Here is a 6,000-nt window from a genome sequence, read left to right as displayed (position 1 = left end):
TAATATCCGTTCCCCCGATCGGTGGACTGTAAGCTACGGCAAAGGGTCCACGGTCAAAGTCATTATAATTATACTCCCCTTCTCGAGTTAACTATGTTCACTACTGCTGTTGAAGAGGATAGATACACTTGTAAGGCCTCACTTGGAATTTTGAATCCTTTAGAAATGTCGTGTAACATTGTTTGGAGAACTTCTGATCAGATCGACATCCTCCAATGCCTGACTCTGTTGCAAATTTCATTTTTAGGTGTCTTGTCAAAATGACAACACCTATTGCATTCAGAGTTGGTCTTCCCAAAATCATATTATATGCCGACAAATTTGTGACCAGTAAGAACTTTGTCACTGTTGTTATTGTTTGAGGATGAGATCCGAGCGTAATCATCAACTCAACAATCCCCTCAATAGTCTTTCTTTGCTTTCTCTTCTCTCGTCGATCCTCTGTTATTCCACCTCCTTGGTTGTTCACCATTTCTTTGTTATCCTCTATTCCTTTTCTAAACATACCGATTTAGACGTCCTTGACTGATTAGATGTTCAATTACATTTTTTAAAACAATTAAGTCGTCTGTATCATGCCTGTGATCCCTGTGGAATCTACAAAAGTTATTTTGATTTTGCTGCTCCGCTCTTAAGATCTTTGGCATTGGCCAATCTCAAGAATTTTTTTATTTTGAATCTGCATCAGAATTTCAGATCTTGAGTTCAAAGGCGTATATTGATCTAGAACTGATCGTGGATCATCTTTTCTGACCCGTTGATCATTTCTTGAATAATTCTTATTATTCGTCCAATCTTTCTGATCAGATCACAATGTTCCACTTTCTTTTCTCTTATTTCCATCACCAGTAGTTTCCTTCCTTGCTTACAGAATCTCCTTCATGCTTGCATATTGGTTACACCGTGATGTTAATTCTACAATGTTTGCCGGTTTGTTCATGATTAGAAATTCTAATAAGTTATTATCACTCAAACCTTTGAACATTGCGTCATAATCCACTGCTTCATTCAAATTCTTGATCTGAATTGATTCTTGATTGAATCTCTTCATGTAGTTGCAAACTGATTCTCTAGCCTTTGGCAAATTTCTGCCAAATTTGTCCACTGTCTTACTACTTTTCATGCTACTTTCAAAGCGTGATAGGAAGATTTTGGTTAAATCTTTGAAGTTTCCAATCGAATTTGGCTTTAGACTAAAGAACTAGGTTGTTGCAGGTCCTTTCAGAGAAGAGGGGAATGACCGGCACTTGAAAGCTTCTGATTCTCCAGCTAACATCATAACCGAGTTGAACTGAGCTAGATGCTCTAGTGGATCAGCACTCCCATCGTACGTTGTGAACACTAGGAGCTTGAAATTGTGTAGTAATGGAGTCATCATTATCTCCTTCGAAAATGGATTTCGATCTATGGATTCTTCCATATTCTCCTTGTTTTCCCTATTTGCCAGTCGTTGGATCTAGTTGTCTAGAATACAAAATCCAATCCATTATTGATTTTGGATTCAAGAACCCTCAAAATAGCTGCTAACTAATTTTGTAGCTTCTCTTTTCGATCTCTTAGGCTTCTCGAAATTCTACTTTTTCCGCTTTGTCTTGGTTGAGCTCTTCTATCTTCTCTAGTTGAAATGTGATCTTTTAACTCGTAAGGAAGTGGATCAAAATCCGGATCTGACTTTCTCCACAGCCTTCCTTGATTAGATTTGATATTTTTTTATTTTGTCTCAACTCTTGCTTTCGAGGATTTTTGTCAAGGATCGTATCAACTTGGGAAAGAGGAGTTCTGTATTATGCTGATAGTGTTGGTATTGGAGTTCCAATTAGTTTTGGAATTCTGATTTGTCGGATGTATGATCTCATCAGGTTTTGTGTATCCAAAATCTGACGTTGCATATTTTCCATTTGAGTTAAGATCTGATGTGAATCGAATCTGGGTTGTGATGTTGCAGCAGAAGCTTTTGAAAGCTATCTCTCCTGTCAATTATGAACTTCTAGGAGATGAGGTGAACGATCTCCAGGACCTTCTACTTTTGACGAGTAAGCATCACCGGAGCTGGTGGTGGTAATGTTGCTTCCTTCATCTTTCTCTTTGGATTTTTTCCTCTTAACTCTCTCTACCTAGTTTCTGCTGCTTTGTTCATTGGCATCTCCTCTTGTTTCTTTGGTGACAGTGTCATAGCTTTTGTTTTGAAAGTTATTCCCACAGATGGCACCAAATGTTGGTGCAGATTTACCAGGGGTTATGAACTGCGAATCCTACCAAACTCTTCAAATCTGGTCCTAAATCCCCTCTTACTTGCAAAGCTAAGGAAAGACTGTTAGAAACGGAGCCGATCAATTGGATCAGCATTCCGTCTCCGATGGTCAAGTCAGTGAGTGTCGAAGGATTAGGTTGTAAAGCTCCTGATAGCTTAAGGAATGTTTGAATGTAATTAAGGAAGGAAGATGCAAGCAACTTTTTAGTGAATTCGAATGTCTTACCTTCTGCATACACCTCAACCCTATTTATAGATCCTCTTTCTGACTTTGCCTTCTCTCATCCGTCGATTGAGTGTTATAGAACCGATGGTTAAGATTGGATCTTTGGATGGCTTTTGGGTTGATCCCATATTTGGTCCAAACCATAAGTTGGAACACGTTCATTCGGATGAACCAGGTCTTGGGTGATTTATTCACAACACGATCCAACTACAAATTCATTGGATCGAGTGAACAGGGAGTATTTTCTGTAAATGAAAAAATTAACCGAGGTTTTGTAAAAATAAAAAAATAAAAAATAAAAAAAAAAACTTACATTTCTCTCATGGGAAAAATGGTCATTTCAATTTCAAATTAACAAAAAAAAAAAAAAAAAAAATAGTGGGCAACTTGTAATTTCTGAAAAAAGTCTGTGTGGGCAGCATGTAATTTTTGTCACTTAAGTGGGCAGTCAAGAGTTTTGGCCCAACTTAAGTAGACAACATGGAAAAAACTCTTTTTCATTGTTATTGAAGTAATCCATATGGTAGTGGTTGTTGTTCAACATTTGATGAAAACATTGGAGATCCATTCTCGTTTACGTTTGGGAGCTTTCTATTTTATTTTTTTTTTTGACACAAATGTATGCTGAAGTTTCTTGGAACCTTACAATAAAACTTTGGTCTTATTCGGGTTGCAGTGGAAGAACAAACAATGACTAACGGGTGATGCTTTGACTTGCCAGTTGCCCCTTTTGATTGTTGAAAAGTTTGATTACTTTAGTCCCACATCGCCTGATGTGAGACTAGAAGGGAGAGGAGGAGGCTATAAAGTACGCCTCCCCTCCTCTTGTAAAGCACACCAAAACAACAGGGAATATCCTATTTAGAAAAGGAATATTCCTCCTCCTTATATTTATTATTTAAATATTGGAGTTTCTCTCTTGCCCGTGGTTTTTCTTGTTAAGGGTTTTCCATGTAAATTTCTGTGTTCCTTTTATTTGCTTCCACTTGTTGCAGCATAGTCTAATCTTCCACATCAGAAAAGGAAAATTCCTTAGGGGTTTGTTTGGTTGGTTTAGGGTGTAAATATCTACTTATAGTATGCTCTGTGATTGCCTTCACATCAGAAAAATAAGTAAGATATTGTTTTTCCATCCTACGGAGGTGTTGCAGAAGTCACTATTCACGTGGTTTCTTTTCGGGTATCCTAGAAAGGTGTATTGGGTGATTAAGTGCATGTCTAGGAAAATTTTGTCTAAGGAGTCTGGTATTTAAGCGGACCGCTTGTGTCCCTCCAGTCTTTCCTGAAAATTTTCCTGGTGCATTTTGATTCAACCATATACCAGTTGGAGATAACCTGAGAAGACAAATTTCACGTGAAATAGTGGGAGTTATTCTGCAGCCAACAACAGTTCGTGATAGAAGCAATGGCAGCAAAGATCGACATCGGCAAGTTTGACGGCACGAAATTCTCATTATGGAAATTGAAGATGAAGGCATTATTGATAAAAGATAACTGCCAGGAAGCCATCAGTGTTCGGCCGGCGGAGATCACAGATAACAAAAAGTGGAACAGAATAGATGCGATGGCCTTTTCCAATTTGCATCTAGCATTATCTAATGATATTTTAGCGGGCATAGAAGAGAAGAAAACTGCTAAGGAGGTTTGGGATCACCTCATCAAATTGTATGAAGCCAAATCACTTCACAACAAAATCTTCTTGAAGAGAAAGTTGTATACCTTATGGATGTCAGAATCTACATCAGTTACAGAGCACTTAAATACTCTGATTTCGTTATGTTCTCAACTTTCAACGTTGGGACATAATGTTTCACCACAAGAATGTGCTGAAATTCTACTCCAAAGTCTTCCAAATTCATATGACCCAGTCATCATCTATTTAACCAGTAATATCCTCTCTGATTATCTGGTATTTGATGATGTCGCTGCTTCAATTCTTGAAGAAGAAAATAGACGAAAAAGCAGGGAAGAGAGACAGACAAGCTCACAACAAGCGGAAGCTCTGTCAATAACGCGAGGAAGGTCAATGGAACGTGATTCTAGTGGGAGTCACAATCAAGGGAGGTCAAAATCTAGGGGTAAGAAGAATTTCAAGTGCTACAATTGTGGCAGAAGGGGACACTTCAAAAATGAGTGTCGATTCAAAAAGGGTGTAGATAAGGCAGAGACATCTCAAGGGTGCATTGTTGAAGGAGATATTCTTTACAGCGAATCAACAACTACAGACAAGGATAGATTGAAGCATACTGATGCTTGGATGTTGGATTCGGGAGCAACATGGCACACGACCTCTCGCAGAGATTGGTTTCACACTTATGAACCTATCTCTACAGGATCTGTGCACATGGGAAATGATCATGCCTTGGAGATTGCTGGAGTTGGCACCATCAAGTTGAAGATGTACGATGGTATGGTACGCACTATTCAAAAGGTGCGGCATGTGAAGGGCTTAAAGAAAAATCTAGTGTCTTTGGGACAATTAGATGAAATTGGGTGCAAGACACGCATCCAAAATGGAATGATGAGGATCGTCAAAGGAGCGCTAGTTGTAATGAAGGCTGAAAGAAGCGCTACAAATTTGTACAAACTAATGGGAGAAACGTGTCTGGAGGCAGAAGCATCACTTGCATCAACCGGTACTACAGAAGAGATGACAAAAGTGTGGCATCGAAAATTGGGCCACATGTCAGAGCAAGGGTTGAAGGTCCTCGCAAAACAGAAATTACTCCGGGGTCTCACAAAGGTTTCATTACCCTTTTGTGAGCACTGTGGTACTAGCAGCAACAGCAATATGGTCGTTTGAAAGGCCTATCATTAGCGACCTAGTGTGTCATAAGAGCACTGGGAGTGGAGGAGTATATTAACACTAGGGCACTCCATCAAAGGTGTTTGCAGAGACCTTTGGAAGTCTAGTATAAATTGAACATTGGTGGTAGCTCATTAAGAATTCCAGGTTTGGCTGGCGTAGAGTGAATAATAAGGAACGAGATCAAATGGTGGCTGTGTTCAAATCTTTCTTATGGATCAAGACAAATTCTAAGCACAATTTGGGGCATTAGTGATAGGGTTTTGAAAATCTAGAGAGTTAGGAATTGATAAATATGGGTTGAGTGTGACTAGATGGCACCGGTTTGCTCGGTCAATAAAGAACAACTCATGTGGTGTGCTTTGCAAAGATGGAGGAGTTTGAGGAGCTGTTTAGGGATTATTACATGGAGGATATACCATTGTTTTAGAGAGATTAATCCAATTGTAGATTATTTAGTAGGGAAGATTGCTAAGGGTAACTTATGGGAGAAGGAAAGGGATGCAAATGGGTGCCCTCAATACAAGTCTGGATAGGATCTTTTTGAGAGCTGTTCTAATTTTTTTGGGTGGATATAGTAGTCCACTTTATATAAGTTGTTTTTTCCGTATTTTGTATTTGCTTTTCATCATTAACACAAATGAGCTTTTGCTAGAAAAAGAAAAGGCCTCATTTTGATAAAGAAAATTTAAGTAGTGAACCTCATAACTCTAGACA

The sequence above is a fragment of the Hakea prostrata genome, chromosome 7, assembly GCF_041222555.1.
Source record: "Hakea prostrata isolate BN-2017 chromosome 7, UWA_Hpros_2, whole genome shotgun sequence".
Lineage (NCBI taxonomy): Eukaryota > Viridiplantae > Streptophyta > Magnoliopsida > Proteales > Proteaceae > Hakea > Hakea prostrata.
This window is presented reverse-complemented; position numbering follows the sequence as displayed.